This window comes from Rhineura floridana, chromosome 4 (assembly GCF_030035675.1).
Source record: "Rhineura floridana isolate rRhiFlo1 chromosome 4, rRhiFlo1.hap2, whole genome shotgun sequence".
NCBI lineage: Eukaryota > Metazoa > Chordata > Lepidosauria > Squamata > Rhineuridae > Rhineura > Rhineura floridana.
In genome coordinates, this window is record NC_084483.1 from 81,306,505 (window position 1) to 81,329,999 (window position 23,495).

A 23,495-nucleotide genomic window follows, 5' to 3' on the forward strand; every position below is an offset into this window, starting at 1 on the left:
TTCTGCAAACCTGGAACGTGCCTGGCTATGAATAAAATATTAAAACACAAACATTGCAAAACAAAGGCTCGCACCAAGCGCATAACGCGAGGAGACTTGGAAGTCTGAGCATTGATAACGCTAACAGTAGCCATATTGTCACACCAGAAACGCACTGTGTGATTTTGAAATACCAGTGGCCAGATATAAACTGCTACAATTATGGGAAAAAATTCCAAAAATGTCAAATCAGAAGTAATCCCAGAAACATGCCACCTGGCAGGCCATCTTGCAGCACACCACTGGGATCTAAAAATTACTCCAAAGCCGAGGCCTCCAGCAGCATCAGAATGTACCTGTAACTCAGCTTCCAATAATAATTCCTCTCGCCAAAAAGAGAGGCCATTAAAATCAATCAAAAACTGAAGCCACATATATAAGTCAGCTCTCATCCCTGCAGTAATTCTAACAAAATGGTAGCGAGAGCGAACTCCCTTCATGGTGTCACAAAGACGCCTGAGGAATGCACGACAAGGTGAAATTACTTTCGATGCAAATACTAAATGACCCACAAGTTCCTGCAACTGAACCAACGTAATCTTCTTCAATCCTAAAATCTCGGAAAGCCGTTGCCGAAGGGCAATCAACTTTTCTTGTGGCAAACAGGAAGATTGAGCCACAGTATCCAACTGGACCCCCCCAAAAATTAGGGAAGTAGTAGAACCCTCAGACTTTTCTGGAGCTAATGGTACACCCAATTCTTTAGTTAAAGCTGCAAATGATTGCATCAGATGGAGGCAATGTGAAGACCCAGCTGGCCCAATAAACAAAAAATCATCAAGATAATGAGCAGAGAAGGAAGAAGAGGCTTTCTTCCGCAATGCCCATTCTAGAAATGTGCTGAATGCTTCAAAAGCAGCACAGGACACAGAACAACCCATTGGCATAGCCCTATCTACATAAAACTGACCTTGAAATTTAAAACCCAGCAGATCCACATCCTCGGGGTGAACTGGGAGAAGGCGAAAAGCGGATTTTATATCACACTTAGCCATTAAAGCGCCCCTACCAGCCTTACGAACTACTCTCACCGCTTTGTCGAAAGACGTATATCTAACTGATGCATATAACTGAGAAATCCCATCATTAACAGAGGCACCTTTAGGGAATGACAAGTTATGAATTAAATGGTATTCCCCAGGCTGTTTCTTAGGAATAATACCTATAGGAGAAATCCTCAAATTTTTTAAGGGAGGAAAAGAAAATGGGCTGGATATCCTGTCAGCAATTATCTCCTTATTGAGTTTTGCTAGCACCGCCGAAGCCATGTTGCTAAGAAAGGGCTGATTTGCTGAGGAAGTAGCAATCCTAGGACCCTCAAATGGAATACGGAAACCTTCCGTAAAACCTTGAAGCAAAAACAAAAAACAAAAAAAACTAGCGGCTTGCCTATTGGGATAAAACCTCAACAGCCCAGCCAAAGGAATTAATTTTATCGGGCTACTGGCCTTGCGACGTACCGCCACTATTGCCAGATCCCCGTTTGGGCTGTTTATGGTCCCCTGTACTCTGGCGAGCTGAACGTGCTCGCTGGCATGATGAGCTGGGGTGGGAACCCCCACATATACCGCAGACGTGTCTGATTTACAAGGACGTCTGAGGCAATGGCTGGTACTATTAAATGTCCAGCAGATGTGTTGGGATTGAACCCACCGCCCGCCTTGGCCTAAGCCAGAGGCGGAAGTCTGTGCACGAGCTAATATATGTCCACTATCAGCTCTATCTCCTAAAGTGGGTCGAGCTGGAGTCATAGAGCGGAGACACAAGCCCGGATGCTCAATGTCCCAACGAAGGGTGGAGTCCAACGCCGCTCTCTGCCTAAAATTTTCATCGTACCGCAACCAAGCGGTACCAGAAAACTCGCGAAAGGCTCGATGAACAATGTCCTGATATTTAATCATGGACAAAGCCCTAGACGGGTAAGCCTGAGTCATAACGCCCATATAGACAGTATAGGCGCTCAACCAATTAGGCCACACACGGTTGACCTTCCTTTTCATGGCTGCCTCACGCTCCTTAAATTCCTGACCATCTTTGTGCTTTATCTCATTTTCACGAAACAGGAGAGTAAACAGGTCTATATACTCTCCACGCCAAATTTTTTCCTTAGTAGCTAACAGTAAATGGTCACCTAAAGGAAGAGAAGTATCACCATGTGGATAAACTCCCGAAGGAAGAGGCAAATAAGGAGGAGACTGGACAGAAGAATCACCTGATGGCTGCCAAGGCGTCACTGCAGCCACCGGCCAAGGAAGCTGGGGTTGCTGTGGAACCAGCACCCCTCCCATAAACACCACAGGGTGGGTAGTATCACCTGACTGAGAACCTGGCATTTGAGGGTCACTAAAAGGGGCACTTGAACTCTGAACCTGTGTGCTGAGAACATGTGAATGCGCAAATTGCTCACCTGCGTAAGCAGCCGGAGAAGCAACCACTGGGGGTGCAGCCATCCCCGAAACTCCAACAGGCGTAGCTGTGGCCGCCGGTGGCATAAACTGTGACTGTACTTGAAGAGGACCAGGAGCAGGCAGGAGTGGAACAGCAGGAGAAGAGATGGTAGCAGGCACAGCAGCCAAACCAACTGGAGTCACAGCAACCACCGGCTCATCAATGGGTGCAGCAGCTTCAAGAATACCAATCCTAGAAGCCAAATCCGCAAGAATACTAGCTTTAGGCACTCTGGCAGCCAAGCGAGCAGATTTCTTACCTGCAGGGGCGGAACTTGGGCCCGCCTCTATGTCTATTGGCTGCCTACGCTCCTTTTCCAATGCCTCGACCCTAGCCACCAAAGCACAGATAGTCCCCAAATCCTCTTCATCATCGGAAGATTGCGGCTGGTGCACTGGGGGACGTTTTTCAGCTTGCTTCACCACCCGCACCCCTTTTTTCTGCTGAACTTTCTTGGGTGGCATGATTAGAAAAAAAAACCAATAAACAACAATTATGCAAATTAAGAGAGAATTCAAATGCAATTTTTATCCACAACTTTCAGAAATTTTTAAGTATTATTTTTATTATATATATTTATTTTTATTTATTTTTATTTTAATTTAATTTTTATGTTTTATTGTTTTTTATATAAATTTTTTTTAAAGGGAAGGGAGGGGGTGTGTGTTGCTTTAGTTTAATTGATCAATTAACTAATAATAAAACAAACAACCGTTATAATCATCCAATTAATACAACACCTTATCAATTAAATTATAATATGCAAGAACTATTTTTATACAACTTAAATTTTGCAATGAATTGAATAAATACCAACAGGAATAACTGAATCAGCTAAAAACTATAATTGAACAATGAAAGGATGGGAGGGGGGGAAGGGGGGTGGAAGAGGTGCTTTGGTGCAGATGAACAGAACCCAGTAACAAACGCCAATTAACAACAAGAAGGAGTGGGGGGGGTAGAGGCAGATAAACAGTAACGAAGCAAAGGAGGACTTAACGGAATAAATTCAAAATTACAAAAGAAACAAATAAGCAGCAAACTACAACCCCAGAAAGAAAATTTTTAAAGGCACAGTGAAAGAGCAAAGACGTTAAATTCAAACAAGGGAGCACTGGGAAGGAATTAAGCTGCCGTCTAGCCGGCGGGCAGCAGCCCGGCGTGTGGGCGGACGCCCGCCGCCCAGCTGATCAGCAGGGAGAAGATCGCAAAATTTCGGACCAACAAAGTATACAATAGTAAAAAAAAAAGAAGCAGGCGAGCCGGCAGGCAGCCGCGGGAGCCTGAGCAGACGCCCGCAACCCAGCTGACGAACGGGGATTGTATAAACGCAAACAAAAGGAATAAAAGCAATAGCAGTGGTGGGGGTAGGAGCGTGGGTAAACCTGGCAAGGGAAAGATGGAATACTGAGAAGGATCACACCCAAGACGCCAACGGAGCCACGGGAAGCGAGGACCAAGTGCAGATGCCGCAAGGCAAAAAGGCAAGCGAGTGGGGGAAGGAGCAGCTTTATATCTGCTGCTCACACGCCCCTTTAGATTGGATAAGCGATCTCACGTGGCACCGTGACGTAATTTCTAGAACCTTCCTGCATCTTCCCTAATTGGGGTGTAGGCAAATCACGCCCCTTACAGGAACGGCATTTGTTTGCATAGTATGAAAGAAGTACTCCATCCCTGAAAACAGCTGTTGAGGGAAATCCACACTCTGCCAAGGATCCTTGGGAAAACAGAGTTCAGTGAAGTGTTGGATTCCCTTTTTCCCAGCCAATCTTTGGAAGTGGAGCCTTTCTTTCCCTCCATGTAAGTCAATGGAGATGGAAAGATCTGTCAATTTCAGTTCTCTCCCATTTTCATTTTCTCCAGTCTTAAATTCAGTTCACATTTCTGCAGCAATTGGCTATTTTTTAAGTTTAAAAAATCCTCATGAAAATTCTCCAGCATTTTAGTGCAAATTCCTCCTAATTAACACATTTTTGTAGGGAGTTTTGACTAATGTACAGTTTTGCAAGCCATTTCTTGCTATATAATGCATTTTGCATGCTATCTTCTCTCATATGTTTATTTCTATGCACCCTTTCCCCTAATATATGCATTTTTGTAAACAATGATTGGTGAACTGCATCACAAAATTCAAATGTGCAAATTTCAAAGGAAACCTTTGTTTCAGTTCTCATATTGGTTCTGAAAGTGCAAATTTGATAGATTTGGCTTGAAATTCAAACTGAATCAGAATTCTCACCCTTCCCTAATGGAGACAGCAGTGATCAGCTATCTCTCTCTTCTCTGTGTCTGTCTCTTCTCTGTCTCTCTCTTTCTTCTCCTCATACAAGGCAGCCAGCTGCCTCTTGCAAAGGAGTCCCTTGGGGTGGGCAGCTACCTATTCTAGTGACAGCAAAAGAGCTCTTCACAGCCTCCTGTATTCTCCTCTAGGACACCATTGTGTCAATGTAGTTGATTTACTTGAGAGCAAACCCTGCCACAAGGACTTCCAAGAGGGAGGTGTTCACCACAACTGCTGCAAGAGCCAACCTCAAATTGGGGAACAGTGCCGAAGAGTTTGGCCTCATGAAAAACATTTGGATTTTTGTGTCCCCTTGAAAATAACTTGCCCATGGAGGGGGGTGCTCATTGTGGCACCCTGAAACAGTTAATTTCAACCAAAACAGTGAAATGCAGACTTTCAGATATGTCCCTAATATAAAATAGCAGAAGAAACATAATTGCAAATTCACTTATATGCATTGAAATATGTATAACATGTCAACTTTATTATTTTAGCATTTAAAAAACAATTTGTAGAAATAAAGGTAAGCTCTCATGATCTGGAAGACCATTGCCCAAAATCACATGCTTTGAACTGTACTGAAATAATCAAGCTTTGGTTCTACTCAGACAACAACACAATAATATCTCCTCCCATCCATTATAATGGACAGTTGTGCTCTCTAAATGAAAGTGTTTCAACTCACTTTCATTGTGTATACCTGTTATTTATATCCCAGACAACACGCAGGAAATACTCATGACATTTATCAGGAATGGTTGGGTCTCTGCAAGAAGAGAATGTTTTCAGTTAATTTCCTGTTTTCCTATAGACTCAGCTGAGCTGACATTCAAGTTTAATGACGAACAACCTCAGCCAACTCTCTGTAGGTTAAACTTATGATCTTCTTACTTTGCTCCAATGAACACAACTCCAAAGAGTGTGTCATTTTAAGTGCTTTAATAGAAATGACTGAAATAAGATTTGTAACAGGCAAGATGGATTTTTGCAGTGGTTGTGTAATTGGGGATAGAGAAGGACATGATGATGACAAAATTTGCACATCTCTGATGGTTTCTATCTTGATTGCCCATTGAATATTGTCTACATGCTATTAATAATTTAGACATCAGGGATTTAGATGGTGAAGCCTGTAGCTTGTTATATCAAAGAGATTTTTCGACACCAATAATTAATGATGATAAAAATGCTAGCATTCTGAAGCAGGGAGGAAAAAATTGAGAGAGAAAAAAATAATGTATCATATGTCATTTTAAATACTGCTTGTGAGTGCATCTGCCTTGGGAAACCCTCAAAGTTTATCTCTTTTTATGAAAGTGAGTTGGTTAAGAATTAATGATAGCAATTTTCACAATGAATACAAAGCCCCCTGAAGAGAAGAAAGTCATGGCAATGAAAAAGATAAAATAAATGAACCATTTTTAAAAAAAAAGAAAGAAAGACCTTTCTATTCATTTATAATGACAAGAATGGTCAGAATTTAGTTTACAGCACTTTTCTACTGTTGTGTTAATATAACATTGCTTTTAATGAAAGGCCTGCGCTCTGACATAATGGATTTATGTTTTCGATAGATGGATGCCCAAAAGCTTTTAGAGTTTTAAATCAATTTATTACTAGAAAAAGGCAGATACTTGCCATTACCTGGGCACAAGAAAAAAAGAAATGAGTGCAGCACGATTCAAAAGTAAACAACCTTGAAGTGTAACCTAAGGTTTAGATTACTCTGTATCCTTGCTTGAAACTTTAACATTACTTGTGTTCAACCATTTTGAAATCCTGTAGCAGGCACTACTCATCTTTTGTTTTAACAGAAAAGATCACTGAAACACCATCAAACTGGTTCAGCTAGAGAAAGGGTAACCAACGTGGAAGTCTCTAGATGTGTTGTGGACTCCCATCAGCCCCACCCAGCATAGCCAATGGTTAGATGTGATGGCAGCTATAGTCAGTAACATCTGGAGGACATTATCTTGGCTGTTCCTGAGCTAGGGCCATGTACACACAGAAGTCAATCTCTATACATTTCTACAGGAGGAACTATGTGTTCAAATGCAGGTTCACAATGTGTATTTCCCTATGTTGAAAAGCCCCATACAAAAGCTGGGAACATACATCCAACCATCCTTCACATTTCTTGCCTCCCAAACAGATGATCAGTCTTATGACTGGACTTTCCCCCCATACCTTGGGAAAACAGCATGCATCAGTATATTCATCAATAGGTGGAGTGATGTCCACATATTTGTTGTTTGTCTATAAAATTATTCTGTATTTAAGCCCCTCCCAGCCTTATAATGGATAACCATAACAGCAAAAACACATTTTTCCATACAATGTTCCATTGGGAGCAGACATTTTTTCTTTACAATGTCCTTGTAAGGCTATCAGAGACACTGTATGAGGAAAAAAGAAGGCTGATGAAAGGTATGTGGGAACGGCTAAGCAGTTGTTAAATGTTAAGGAAAGAGGCAGCCTTTGGACCAGCTGGTAAGTACAGTAAGGATCCATATGTGGATTGGTTCATCAATTATGCAGCTTAATCTGCAGATCTACATACCAATCAGTGCATGGGTGTGAGGGGGGAAATGCATAGGTTTGTTTCAAAATGCCAAGTGAACCAGATCCTTTCCTGTCCCTTGAGCTCCCTATGAGAAATTTAGCACAGCATTACATTTTATTTTATAATTATTATAATATACTAACATCACAATCCTGTGCATATCTACTCAGGAGAAAACTGCACTGACTTCAGTGGAAGTTACTTCCAAAAAATTATAAGATTTGAGCCTTAGCTTTTTATTATTCAAGTTCTCATTTTACTCATTCAAGTTTTAAGTTCTCATCGTTACTCCTCCTTTTTTCTTTTTCTTTTGTTCTTCATTTTAATTTATAAGAAGATTTTCTGCTCAACCAAAATAAAAGAATTATTTATCTGAAATCCATTAATGGCTATCATTCTCTAGCTAGGCTAGAGAATCTCTTCTTGGAAAGGAGCTGCTTAGTTCAAGTATTTTCCAGTTGACAAGCATTGTTCTGTACAAGATTTGATTTTCAAGACTCTTGAAAGTTTGAGATAATACTGGCTGTGATCTTGCATTTTATTTTAGTTGAACAAGACAAGCACTTAAGCAGGCTGTTGTTCCATTTCTCTGGTCATTCTGATCTAATCATCCTGATGAACCGCACTAAGGAGAAGTTTTATGTATACATGCAGGTCTATCTATTTGGTGGTGGTGCTAGATACTATATTTTAGGTAACTGCTATCAAGTCAACAAGGGTTCAAGTCAGATCCCGGACTATCTGAGACCTGCTTGATCTGAACTGAAACATACAGGTTTCAGACAGAATGATATAGGGACTTATTTAATTGTTTTATTTATTAAACACATTTATAACCTGCCCTTCATTGTAATAGACCCCAGGACAGGAAACAGAGTCCATAAAAATCAAACAGAAACAATCAAAATTATGGAATTAATCTAAACTGTAAGAACAGTTAAAATTACAGAGTGGGGCACTCATTCTAAGCCAGGCAAGGGGAACGTTTGACGCTCCCGATGTTGCTGAACTACAACTAGCAAGCATGGTCAATGGCCAGGAATATGGAAGTTGTAGTTCAGCAATGTCAGGAGGGCCAGATATTCCCTGAACCTGCTCTAAGCCAATAAATGCACTGCAACAGTATAAATGCCAAACAGGTAACAGAACAATCCAAATCTCGAATCAGTTGCCCTGGATGAGGCAGAAGTGCCCCTCTACTAGGTTCTGCTTGGTTGTGCTTTGCCTTTGCCAAATTCCCAACTATACCCATCTAAAGTGAATTACAAATTCAGGGAGGACAGGGCTATCAATGGCTACTAGTCATGATGGCTGTGCTCTGCCACCCTAGTCAGAGGCAGCATGCTTCTGAAAACCAGTTGCCAGAAGCCTCAGGAGGGGAGAGTGTTCTTGCACTTGGGTCCTGCTTGCGGGCTTCCCCCAGGCACCTGGTTGGCCACTGTGAGAACAGGATGCTGGACTAGATGGGCCACTGGCCTGATCCAGCAGGCTCTTCTTATGTTCTTATGTTCTTAAAGTGGAATCTCCACTGGTGGTATTCAAATGGGCTGTTTGAGGGTCAGGAAGTGAGTGGAGCTCGGTTGGCCAAGGATCTACTGAATACTCAGCTGATTCAGCTGCAACAAACTGAGGAAATGTACCCAGTTTGGACCTCTCTGCTGTGACACTCTGGAGTTGGCATAGCAAGAAAGCATAATTTTCCTGCCCCAACCACCACCTTCTGCCCTTTGTGGTGTGAGTGGAGGGGCTCCAGATGCAACATTGACTCTGCTGCTCCCTTAAGCCCCAATTTATGCTGCCCACCAGGGGCTTGAATTGCTCCGTAAGTTTTTATTTGGTACTGAAATGATTAAAGTATTGGCACCAACCAACTTTTACTGGATGCAATGAGGGCAGAAGGTTGTACTCCTGGAAACACCAGAGCAGACTCAGAAGACATTCAAGAAAGTAATCCATTTACTGCAGAAAGTACAGATTTGAGAAATGCAGATTTGAGTGCAGACTTAAGTTGGTAGCAGCTAGAACTATGCTTGGAGAATGTGGGTTATTCCAAGCCTAATTTAACTGCCGCAAAACTGTGAGGATCCTCTCACAGGGTTTAAATAGGATTATGGGAAAAGAATGGAAATGGACCTTGGATTTTTTTTACTGTTCTTCATTAAGATGTGTATCCAAGCACAGATGTAGTCTATCCACACTACATTGTTTTCGATGGCTTGCACACAAGTGTAGATGTTTTCACACTAGGTTATTGTAAATGGAATGTATACAAGGAAGCACATTCTATGCATATCCACACAGAGATGCACATTTTGATTCACTTTGAATTGTGCATTCTGTTGAATGCAATGCAGTATGAAAAATGTGATCGGCATTCAGTGCACATAAAAGAAACCTGCAACCAAATGCTACAGTGTAGAGTGCTGCCTTTTACTATAGTCAGGCAGCCATGTTCTTGTCCAGGATACTCCATTCTACCCCCTCCCACCTTGTTTTCCATCCCATCCCCATCAGTCACCATGATGTGGCCAGTGAGCACGCTCATTGTTCATTGGCTGTTTTTAGAATCATTACCCATTGGGGATTTTTGTACTTTTGCAATACATGGGGATCCCCCAAGGCTGTTAATATCCACTCTTGTGTGTGGCTGCTGTTTCTACTTTGGTACTCATGCCTGAATATTGGAAACAGAGGGAATGATTTGCGTGCACACCTAATTTTCTCAGAGTTCCTGATTCAGCAAGTGATCAGTGTGTCCATCACCTTGGTTAAACTAGGTGAGTTGAAGGAATTTGAGGAAGGCTAAACAGGAAAGGTAAAAGGAGATAAGAATGACCTGTTCATTGTCCTGCTCCTCTTCTCTGTTCTCTGCAACCCCCCCATAGATCTGCAATTGCATCATATAACTACAACTCAGAAGATAATGCTTCTTTAGACAATCTTTATTTGTATGGTTAAGATTGTATTTATGGGAAGTCCATTATAATCAACGGCACCCAAGACTACTTCATCAGCCTGTTGTTTTTCTCTAATAGCTTCATTACTAGAAAATTGATATATTCTGTACACAGTTCTCTAGGAGGGCATATATACAGTACATTAGAAGTAGGTGGGAGTTTTGCTTTCTTGGGTTTACTTTTTTTAACACTGCCAGTCCTAAGATCCCTGGGAACCACTGCTACAGGAAACTTGCTTATACTTTCCTTTCTCTTTGCCAATATTAGAATGTAAATCTCATAGGTAGACTATTTTAAATCCTGTCAGGTGAACAGAACTTTTTGGGGACACCACTAAAAGTAAATGGAAATGCAATCAGGGAAGTAAAGTGAGAACTAGAATATCAAACCAAATACACAAACTGTGTTCCTCCAGATGCAGTTGTAATTTATGTGAATAGATGCAGTAAACCCAATACTTTAAATTCTAAAGAAAACCCCAAAAAAGCCATTTCTGTACTGAGCAAAATCTGTTTTATAAACATAGGTGATGAATTCACATAACCATGCAGACAGCTAGCTATTGAGCCCTGGTAGAGTTAAGCTCCCCTCTCCCCCACACAACCTCTATTTAGCATTTCATCCTCAAGCTAGCTGAATCCAGATTGTACTGGGATAAGGGAAAGTGATCCCTATCTACCAGTCCCTGGCAAACAAATACCTGTGGCAAAATTATAGCCTTTATTCAACAGCATTGGGGATGGAGTAAGTTTTGAAAGCAAGACTATATGCATGGGATTGCAAGCTAGTCACCCCAACAGGACTCCTTTGCCCTGTTTGACAGACAGTCGTGGCCACTGGTCATCTGGTGAGGCTCTCTTCTGGTCAGCAAAGAACTGGGTGTGGAATAAGTCCTGTTTCACCATATGCTCAAAGGCACATGTTACCAAATTCTTTCAAGCTATGCAGGAAGTAGATTGGACTGTGAAAGACCAACCCAAATTGTGTTTGCATTTTTACAAATTTGTAGGCAGTACAATATCTCAGAAAGGAGGTCAAGTCTCCTGCTCCCCTAGTGCATTCACTATAGCTGCCCAATTTCCCTGCTTTTTAAAGTTTGATAGAAATATCTGTGGGCTATAGGTACATTCTTAAACTGCAAGGTTTTTTGCCTGTTAGTGAATTTCTCTGCTTTTTAATCCTGGAGGTAAGAAATGAGATCATGTGCAAGTTTGCTGAGAATGGATTGAACATTTGCATGCTTATTGAGTTCAGTGGGATTTACTCCCCTGCAATCATGCTTAGGTTAGGTGAAACTGACCACAGGGGATGGGGAAGGGAGCAGGAGGAGGACAGAGGGGAGGAAGGGCAGAAGGGAGGAGGGGGATAGGAGCAGGAAGGAGGGGAGTTGCGGAGAAGGACAGGTTTGATCATTTGCATGTTTATTGAGTTCAGTGGGATTTACTCCATGCAATCATGCTTAGCATAGGTAAAACTGACCATGGGGAGGGAGGCCTGGAGTGGGCGGGGGAGGAGGAAAAAGGAAGAGGGGAGGGGAGGAAGATGGGAGGAGGAAGGGAGGGGAGAGGAGAAGGAAGGAAAAGTCAGGTCTGATCATTTGCATGCTTATTGAGTCCAATGGGAAAAACTGACCATGGGGTAGGAGGAGGGGGAGGGGAGAAGGGAGCAGGAGGGGAGGAGGAAGGAGGAAATTGGAAGGGGAGGGGTGAGGGGTGAAGGAAGTGGGAGGGACAGGGCAAAAGGGAGGTGATGTGAGGGAGGAGGAGGAGGGGACGCCAGGTTTGATCATTTGCATGCTTTTTAAAGCAGACTTTCTGGAGTCTATATATCCCACATGTAATTCTATGTTCACTTTCCTTTCAGGAGTAGGCCCTTTAAACTCTGGAACTTACTTCTGAATAAACATGGTTAGGACTGCACTAGGGTTGCCAGGGTCATGGCCTGAGACTGATCCTGTATCTTTAGGAGAAGAGAAAGTCAGCCAAGTGCAGGAGTCCTTGCTACACTATAATGAGAAAAACCACAAGGTAGAATTCTCCCTTCCCTCTGCACACCATTTAAAGATACAGAAGACCTCTTGGTTGCCAGGCCCGGCCTCCAAGAGGATCAGTCTCAGGCCATGAACCTGGCAACCCTAGACTGCACTGTAACTTCAGATTCCTAAGTCTTTCTCCCCACCCGCTTTACTAGATTCCTGGTACATCCAAGATAGCAATTTTCACTTGTCTGAGCCCACAGGGCTCTGTACGGTGAGCAGACACATAGGGCTTATCCACACAGAAGCCTAACTTTGTAATAAAGAAACTGCTTTTATCATCACAATAGCTTTTCAAGGTCCACACTTCTTGCTCAATGGTAGCTTCCAATCTGCTGTTTTCCATTCACACAAGTAGATGTTCCTCTCTTCCGGAGTATCGATATTGCTAATGGAGAAGGGGAAGGTTTATTTTGTCAGTTTCATTATTTCTTGTCAATTGCACACCTCTCCCCTCAGCTGGGAGAGCACTTGGGATGCAATTGACACAAAACTATATGAAACTGACTAGATGGGGGAGTGAGTGAAAGGCAAAGTAGGCAGCTGCTGTGGCACCTTTTGCTGGGACAGAGAGAGAGGGAGCATAAGAGAGCCTGCCCACTATAAAAACATCAAAGCAAAGGGCCTACACAGAGGAGCACTGCATAGCTGACATGGTTTTTCCTTTCCTTTTCGCATTATAATTGGATTGGGTTAATACAGACTTAAAGGGGAAAACTGCGTTATAGCTTCTCCTTGCCTGCAACGTCATGTGAATCATGTGAATTACAAGGGAATGCAAGTAGCACTAGACACACACTAGATTGCTGTGTGGATGATCTCATAGACAAATTTTCTCCCCTCCCTTTCTCTGCCCCCCCCAACTGTTTCTTCTATTGGGCTAGAATTTTAACCCATTTTACCTGGGAGTAAGTCCCACCAAACTGAATGGGATTTACATTAGAGTAGGGATGGTTAGGATTGCACTGTGAATGTAACCCAAACTTAATTTTTTTTTAAAAAAAACCTAACAATTTAGATAGCTCATGCCTAGTTCTTGCTTCCCTGACAGGGATCACTCTTTTTTAGGCAATCCTAACTCCCCTTACCTGTGAGTAAGCCCCATTGAAAGAAGTGGGACTTACTTCTGAGTAGACATTTTCAGCATTATAGTGTGAGCCCTCAGAAGCTGTTCTCCCCTCCCATATCTCCCCTCACTAGGTGTCTGCTTCCTTGCCTCCTTTTGACTTCTCTTTTGACTTTTCCTTGTCTGAGATCACAAGAGGCTTGAGCTCCATTTAACTTTGTAAAAGAAACTTAATTTTTTAGAATTAACAATTTCAACAGTCCATTCCTAGCTCTAGCTTCCCTGACAGTTTCTCACATTTTTAGGCACTTCTAACTCCACTTATCTGGGAGTAAGCCCCACTGAACTCAATAGGGCTTACTTCTGAGTAGACTTTTTTAAAAAACAAATTGCAGTGTGAGTCCTCCAAGCTTCCCCCACCACTAGGGTTGCCAGGTTCATGGCCTGAGACTGATCATGCATCTTTAGGAGAAGATAAAGTCAGCCAAGTGCAGGTGTTCTTGCAACACTGTAATGGGAAAAACCACAAGGTGGAATTCTCCCTTCCCCCTGCACAACTTTTAAAGATTCAGAAGACCTCTGGGAGGCCGGGCCTGGCAACCAAGAACGCCTGCACTTGTCTGACTTTCTCTTCTCCTAAAGATACAAGATACAGGATCAGTCTCAGGCCATGAACCTGGCAACCCTACCCACCACCACCCATTTTTTTGCCTCCTTCCTTTCCTCAAGCTCACTCATGGCCAGCACACAGAAGCTCTGCTTCAGGCTGGTCTCCTTCCCCTCTTTCTTGCCCTTGCCTCCATTTTAGCCTTATTCCTCTTTCCCGCTCCATGGCTCCAGCAATTTATATTTCCCTGGGCTCATTTCTGATTGGCAGCACCAGCTGGAGATGGCAGAGATTGAGGCAATTCTTACCCCTTTCTCCCCTTACTTTGCAGTGGAATTCTGTAGGCAGTTACAGTTCACTCTGCTTCATGAATCTGAACAGTGATCCTACATAGCCAAAGTGCTCATCAGTGTTTGGATAGCAGTGGCAATGGTTGGAATGGCATGCCTGTCCTTTGCCAACAAAGCAAGCACTCATCCTGTGTGGAAGACATTGCTCCCAGCTGGCGGCAGTGGCTGTAGCAGGAAAGGATTCTTCATCAATACAGCTTAAGCATGACACACTTTCACAGGTGGGTGCAGGAGTCAGAGCAGCAAGTGATCATTAGAGGCAGCCATTTTACACACACACAAACTCACCAAACAGCCCAGGAATGGCACTATGCCATGATGTAACACATACATAGCCAAAACAGTACCTCTAGATATTGTAGGACTGCAACTCCCATCATCCAAAAGCATTGGCCATGCTGGCTGGGGCTTTTATTGTTAAAAGAAAATAAAAAGGAGGCTCTTTTGCTTCATTTTAGCAATGGCTCTGCAAATGAAAAGTAACTGCTCAGCCCTGGAAAGCTATTACAATGCCGGTGGGGGGTACTATTTCTGCCTCATCCCCATCCCTCTGAAACTGACAATAAAGTCTGGAGTGAATACTTCAGCCTAGCTTTTACTTAAATAAATGAACAAAAAAATGTGATTATGGGTAATCTGGGTAATTGCCCCCCCCCCCAGTAATCACCAAGAGGAACTGAAACTGCAGCTAACCTAAGTATATATATAAAAACAGGAGAATCTGTTAAGGGACATAACATTCCTGTAGCTCACAAACAACCTCAGCAGGTACAATTATGACTTCAGGAATATGTAGGAAGGCTTGAGCAGATTTTGTTTTTTCTTGACCTGACTAGGGAACCATTTTGTACAGTAATTCATACACATTTTAAGTATTTCAACCAGAATCTTATTCTAACACAAAATGTTGTTCATCCATTGTTATAGTGCCAAACCTTATTTTGCCAAAGGCAAAGGGGACTGCTGAGACTCTGAAATGGACAGTGGGGGTTGCCTCTTATGAGCCTCTCTGCTCCTTTGAGTAAAATATGCCTAAGGCCTCAAAACACTAGCAAGAGCCCTCCGCAGTTAGAGCTTTTCCAGTAAGGCTATAATCTCATCCTGCCTATGGCAATCCATCATGAAACCTAGTACATAAACCGTCATACAAACATACATTTAATAACGTTGCAATAGCCATCTAAAGTTTATAATTATAAAGTGTTGAAAAGGATCTTGTCCCAGGGCTCTCAGGAATCAGTCTCCAACTGCTCTTTCTTTGCTTTATTTAAATATCTATAGACCCCTCCCCCCTTTTCATAAAAATACAGCAACACAATATACAACATACAAAATTACAACAAGATCAATAAAAACATCAGGGAACAAAAACATCAATAAACACTGGTTGGGAAAAACATTTATGTTTCAAAGGTCTGTCTGAATAACACTGTTTGTAGGCGATGTCTAAAAGTAGGCAAGGGTGATTCCTGCTGAGTCTCTACTGGCAGGAAGTTCCACATGACAGGGGCTGCCCCCTTAAAGGCTCTACCAGCATTCTGGGTCCTCATGCAGCCATGCAGACTATGACTATGCACACACGTGCAGTTGTACTAGTTTCAGTGTATCCCCACCTCTGTGTTATTAATCCAGGGACACACAACTTCAGTCACATTCTGCTCCTTTTTACTAAAAATCTGGGTGTTTTTTTTTTTGTAAACATTTTATTTGTTTTCTGTGCAAGTATCAATTTTTCATGTCACAACAAGATTCTTATACATTACATTCAAACAAACATGAACAAAATATCAACTCACTGTGACTCCAAGGTGTGTCCAATGGAAATACTTTGCTGTGGGTGGCCCTAAAATGTCTGACATCCTCATCAGGGCTGGGTACATTATACTCAAACAATAAGGATGTATATAGCTAGATGCACATTTGTTTCAAACCACACCCAAGCAAACCATCTTGCTGCTTTTTAAGAAACTGGTGTGCATGTAGCCTCAGTCTTAGGCTAAGGCTGTAGGGTAGGCTATGGTTCTAGCCTGAAAAGACACAGCTGAGCTCCCAGTTTGAATGCTCTCAGCTGACATCCAGCCCATCCACTGACCATATCTATTTCCCTTTTGATCCTCAGCTGCAGCCCATCTTGGAACGAGACTAAGGCCTTTGTATATAAAAATGATCAATGTTCAAACACCATCAGACATGTTGGTTTTCAAAAGATAGTTGAAACAGTAATGAAAATTGTTTTAACATTCATTTAAAAGCTATATAAAGGGATGATGAAAGGGAGGGCCCCTGGTTTTTTAAGAACAGTTTCACTGGCATCAAAAAGCACTGCATACCCTTCAGCAATTTTTTCAGAAATTGTTTCAAATGGAGAAAAATGCTTCACTTATTAAGGAAGCATTGCTCGGAATGAACTTTATTTACCCTCATGAGCATCACCTTGTAGCTGAATCTGAATAAATTATGTAGCTTTGAGCTGTCATCACCATGTTCACTACCTCATCCCTTATTGACTAGGATCACTCTAGGAAGGAGAAAAAAGGCCAAACCAGGGATAGGGGAAGTGACAATGAAATGGCAGCAGAAACAACGGCAGAAACAACGGCAGAAAACAGGATTTTAACAAGGGTGGCTACTTTTTAAAGTAGAGACGGGATTTTAAAGAAAGACTGCTGTTCCGTTGAAGCAATACTTTCAACCCACAAATCAGAATGTATAGCCCTAATATAGACATATGAATTATATAACTTTCATTGTAGCCACACAAACATATTAATTTAAGTTGCAGTAAGCCATCCCGACCCTCTAGGATAGGGCAGGGTTTAAATATAATAATAAATATGGATGACACTGCCAATTTACAAAATTGTGTTGCTGTGAGGAGATAGCAAGAGTAGGAGCTTTTCCTGAGTTTCATGCTAAATTATTTTATCCAAGGGCGTGATACCAACAGGAACTGAAATAAATTTGTCCTTCAAAATTCAGACCTGCAAATTTCAAGGCTGAGTTTTGATAACCAGTTCTATCCAACTGTCTTTGATATTTGGCATCCAGTGCCTTTGATATTAACATCTGACTCAAATCTGAAATCACTTAAATATTTAAAAGGCAAACATATTTGATATTTGACAGCCAGTGGAGACTTGTGCACTGGATCTGTTCTAGTTTAGAGCTCTGATGTTGCAAGTGCATTTGGAGGAAGCGGATTATCTGGATCCATTTCAATCAGGCTTCAGGACTGGACATGGGACTGAAACAGCCTTGGTCGCCTTGGTGGATGATATGAGGAGGGTGTTGGATAAGGGCAAATGCACCTTCCTTGTCCTCCTGGATCTCTCAGCGGATTTTGATACCGTTGACCACGGTATCCTTCTGGACCACCTGAAGAGGTTAGGCATAGGGGGCACTGTATTGCAGTGGTTCCGTTCCTTCCTCTCTGGTAGGTACCAGAGAGTGGCATTGGGGGATGAGGTTTCGGATCCTTGGCTTCTCACTTGTGGGGTGCCACAGGGCTCCATCCTCTCCCCGATGCTGTTCAACATCTATATAAAGCCACTGGGGTCTATCATCAGATGATTTGGGGTGCAGTGTCACCAGTATGCTGATGACACGCAGGTCTATCTCTCATTCAAATCTTCATCAAGGTTGGCTGTAGAAACCTATCCAAGTGCCTGGAGTCGGTGAGTGGCTGGATGGGAAGGAATAAGCTGAAGCTGAACCCTGACAAAACTGAGGTACTGTTTGTGGGAGACAAGGGAAGGTTGGGGGATGTTAACCTGGTGCTCAATGGGGTACAATTGCCCCTGAAAGACCAGGTCCGCAGCCTGGGGGTCATTCTTGACTCCCAGCTGTCCATGGAGGCTCAGGTCTTGGCTGTGAGCCGGGCAGCGCTGTATCAACTCCATCTGATACGGAGGCTGAACCCCTACCTTCCCAACCATCTACTCCCATCTGTGGTACATGCCCTGGTCTCCTCTCACCTAGACCACTGTAATGTGCTCTACATGGGGTTACCCTTGAAAACCATCCGGAAGCTGCAACTGGTACAGAATGCGGCAGCTCACCTGATTAAAGGCAGCCGCCGGCGAGATCACATCACTCCAGTGCTGAAGTAGTTGCACTGATTACCAGTTGTTTTCTGGGCCCAGTTCGTGTTGGTTCTGACCTTTAAAACCCTATACGGTTTCGACCCAGTTTATCTGAAGGAGCAGCTCCAACATCATCAGGGATGCCACTCAACAAGATCAGCCTCAAAAGGCCTTCTCTCTATCCCACCAGTTAAAACAGCTAGACTGGTGAGAACTAGGGAGAGGGCTTTTTCAATTGTGGCCCCCACTTTTTGGAATTCCCTTCCAAATGATCTCTGCCATGCCCCCTCTGTGATGAGCTTCCGCCGGGCCTTGAAGACCTGGCTCTTCAGGCAGGCTTTTGGGGTGAGTTAGGTTTTATTATTATTGTTGAGATTTTTAATGTTTTAATGTATTTGTATGTTTTTATTTTGTACGTTGCCCAGAGTGGCTGGACAGCCAGCCAGATGGGCAACTAATAAATTTAATAAATAAATAAATAAATAAATAAATAAATGATGGCCTGGCCCAGGAATCCTGACTAATACTGTAGGCTGTCCTTGTGGATCCATCCTATATAATCTATTACATGCTCTTCTCTTTGCTTGTAAGGATCATTGTGGGAAGCCCTTGACTCATCTACTCTTTGCCAACATTTTTTTTCCTGTAAAGCAATCACCACTTTACCAATAGGTTAGCCAACCGTAAACTCCTATGATCAGCTGATCCATGATGATGGCCAGCTATACAGACTTGTCATATGGTGACTACAACTGCAAGGAAAACTTGTAACCTGTAGCATTTAGCAGAGATACTCTATTTAAGTTATCCCTGCATTCTAGACCATGAAATTGAGAAGTTTTGACTGTGCTCAGGAACTTTCAATCGCTACTGAGAAGAACTACTACTATAGTTTTACGTTTCACTGAATTGATTGAACTAAGAGCAACCAAAACTATAGATCCCAGCATTTTCAGCAGCAACAGATGGCTTTCAAGCATGTGATAGAAATGTATTGTAAAACATTATGCTGTTTATTGAACTCAGCTTAGGCTGGAATTCCATTTTTTCCATTAGTAAACACTATTTTCAATATTAATGTCAAATAATAATACAAATGTCAAATAATAATACAAATCAGGCCTTACAACACATCAAGCTGAATTAAGTATATTACCATTTTGGCAGCCCACCAAGAGCTTGCGAAAAGTTTTATATTCTTTCTGCTTGCCTGTGACTATTATACAAGGAGAGGTGTCAAGCACATAGCAAAACACAATCATCTGAAATTTCATAGTTCTAAAGGCCTTCAGAATGGTATTGTCCCTTAGAGAAATGGTCTCAGGAAAGACAAAATGAATTGTACTAATAGCCTAGTTCAGAAGAATCATACAACAGAAAACAAGGGTTTTAGGTAAATGTAATCTTATTTTATTGTTTCTAAAACATGTGCCATTCCTATTAGCTAATACACTAACCTGTATTTTTAAAGTACAGAATCAAACAAAGCCTGTTCTACAACCAGGCGTGTCATACAATAAATACAAGTTGCAAACACTTTAAACAGAAGCCAACCAACTTAAAACAAATAAAACTCAAGCTTGAAGCATTTCTAAGTTCAACACATCAGGAACTGGTTTTATCAAAGATAAGGATGTTCTGAGAGATTGCTCTAATGCCGGTTCCTAGGTGTTAGCAAAACCCACTTCTTCCTTGGGTGGAATAAAATTTGTATTTTTAGTTGTATCTAAAAATCAACTAGGTATCAGTGTGGATTGGGATGCCAGTTTGGGCAATATGCTCCATGTGACCAATGTAAAGCATCTGTGCATGTGTTCACATTTGGAACCAAGCAAGTTCTCAGTGTAGCATTTCAAGGGTAGCATCAAGTGTCAATCTATGTCAGATACAGCTGTGTCTGATTTTTTAAAAACAAAAAGCAGATACCCAAACTGCAAGTTTCAGGGTAGGAATTGTTGGGGACAAGGGACAGAAGGGTTAGGATACAGCTTGGGGTGACTTTGATTGGAAAATGACTAGAAGGGAAAGGGTTAAGCAGCCCCTCCTCTTTCGCTTGTCATTTCTCCACTGAAGTCTTCAGCCTCAAATGCTGCTTTTTCTCCCAAAAACTAAAATGTTGAAGAAAAAGGTACAAGTGGTTGTATGAAATGCATAGCTTGGTCTTAAGCCACTTTATAGTATAAGCTTGAACCCCTTATTTTATTGATTGATGTTCTTACATTTCTATCCCACCCTTCTTCTATCATAAGAAGAGTTCCTCTGGAGAAGGTGAAAGGCCCATCTAGTCCCACACTCTAGTCCCCCCCACACACATTTTTTCCTACAACAAAAGGCTTCTGGATTACAATCATCTTTGTGGATCACAAGTTGTTCAGGGCTATGTTAGTAATGCACTGGCAACAGTAGCAACATTTGCACATGTGAGAAAAAGCCACAATTTCCATATTAATGCCAGATGGAAAGAAAAATAGCAGTTTTCAGAGCTGTTCCCAATATCCCGAAGGGCACCAAGTGGATGGGTCAATAGTTTCGGGGTGATCTGAGCTTGGTTAGCATGCATGCAAGCATCTGATGTTCACAAAGCTCACATTCCAGCCATTTAAATTGTGTCTTCTGAGTTTTATGTAGGTTTTCTCCCCTCACTGTTTTTTTTACTTCAAGAAGATTTGAACTACAAGTTATTGCCATTTGCTCCTGATTTCAGATATAAGCATGTCTTGGTAGAGTTGCCTCTTCCCTAGTATCCATTATGATAAAATAAAACAAATCTCCAGGCAAAAGTGCTCTTGGAAAGCTTAATTTACTGTTTCCTCAAGTGCAGAGGCTTCTTTTTTGCCTACCCAACACATTTAAAATATGATGATGATATAAACTGTTGTGAAAACAGATCTCCTGGAGATGTGTGGCATACACTTAAAAGCAGCTGCTCTGACGCACCATCATCAGCCACTGATTGCTCCGTTGCTTCCTGGGTAAAGAGCCAGTATTGACTCAAGTCATGAAAAACCTTTACATATGTACATAAAGTCCACTCTCCAACAATGCATGCAAATAGAAAAATAGCCCAATTCTAGCTGCTAACCCTTTAACTAGAGTTTTATTATGCCCTATTTAGCCCAAGGCAAAGGGGACTTCTGAAACAGCAATGGACAGCAAGAATTGCTTTCTCCTCATTTCCAAGGGGTTTTCAGTTACATCCCCAGTTTCTGAAGGACCGTGGGACCTGCTCCCAGGTTGACACGCTAGGAAATAACTGTAGCAAGGTTATTTAAGGCTCTTCGCTCTCTAACCCACTTTGGATAGAATGCCACAATAACTGATGTGTTGCAAGTCTCTGTATTGTGGGCATTAAACAGACCTGCTATTTGGAAAGCCAGAAGTGGAGGCACTGTATAGCCAACATTCTGTTCAAGTACTGCAAAAGTAGCAAGACAGGAGAGGGTATTCAGAAAGCACCTTTTGTTGTTTACAATTATACATTTATACCCCATTTTTACTATCAGGATAGGACACACTCAACAGAGGTATATAGTGTGTCAAACCAATAATATTGTTGCTGAGCTTGAGGAAGACTTTGTTCTTTGTGAATTCTGAACCAAACTGACTTGATCCACACACCCTGGATTAATATGTGGATCAGAATGTAGTCCTCTTTCATGTTTCTCTGGGTTTTGTGATGCAGTTCTCCCCTAAAAATAATGCATTAATAAAATGTGTGTAAAAATACATGCTTTCAGAGAAATGTCTAGAAATGTGTACTCTGTTGCAATATATGTTCTAAAACAGTATTTAAATACACATTTTTTGCAGTTTCTTAAATATTCACTCAAGTGGTCAGGCCTCAACAAACCAATATTCCCTAAAGAACACCCTGAAGCCATGGGCACCTGCGGCATTGGAGTTAATTTGCAGCTTGGCCTCAATCCTCAACTCCTCCCTCCAGAAGGAAACCCCATTGAATTGAGACAAGAAATCCTGTCACACTTGGATATCTTCCTGCATCCCTCATCTGACATGAATGCAGGGCTGGGGCAAGCTGGCCTCCCCTTCTCCCATGGTGTCACAAAGGGGAACACAGGAAGGTTGCCACGGAGCCATGGTGTTGCAGATGAAGTTCAAGTGACTTCTTGTGGTGTATCTGCATGCATGCTGATGATACCTGACTCACCTTGAGCAGATACAAAACTTCCCCCTGGCCCCCACTCAGTCGCCTAAGCTTTCAGAGGGTTAGGATGACGACAAAACAAAAACAATAAATCAAACAGCATAGAACAATGGCAACAATATATTAAAATATTCCTTTACTTAATCTTTTATACCATTATGAAGGGCTATTTCTTGATATTCTGTATGATATCCTTATTGATCATTTTGTTCACCTTATGTTGCTTTAGATTAGCCTTTCCCAACCTAGTGTTCTCCAGATGTTTGGGACTCCAAGTCCCATTAGCTCCATAATCCTAGGAAGCATGGCTAACATGCCTCTTTACCCCTGGCCTTTGACACCTGAGGTGTATATTTTAAAGACCCAGCCTATTCTTGTAATTGTAGTTTGTTTTAGGCTGTTTTTAGTATTGTATTTTAAATTGCTGTGACCTGCCCTAGGACCCTAGGATGAGGAGCAGGTAAATAATAATAATAATAATAATAAACATCAACAACAATGACCAATGATTTTATTTTATTTATTACATTTCTATCCCACCTTTCATCCAAAGGAGTTGAGGGCAGCAGGGATTCTGATGTTGATGGTCAGGGATGATGGTATTGTAGTCCAAAACATCTGGAGAGCACTAGGTTGAAGAAAGCTGTTTTAGATCTACCATAAATAGTTGTGTTTTTTTTGCATGAGGGTGATATTAGGAAGAACTTGAGAATGTGCTGTGTTATTTTTTGATTTTATTATGAACAACCCTGTAGATGATTCTGAGAGTAGTATACAGTTCTCATATCAACATGTCCATAATATTTCTATACTGTATTGTACTTTTTTGTACTTTTTTATTACTGCATGTGAAAGGCAGTATAGAACTGTTTTAGTAAAATAAAATAAACTACTAT

At 41.9% G+C, this 23,495-nt stretch overlaps 1 pseudogene; it reads right to left on the reverse strand.

Moving 5' to 3' along the window:
• Positions 1–1,531: 1,531 nt before the first annotated feature.
• Positions 1,532–23,495, reverse strand: part of LOC133384153 (ATP-binding cassette sub-family D member 1-like) — an 85,909-nt pseudogene continuing 63,945 nt past the window's right edge.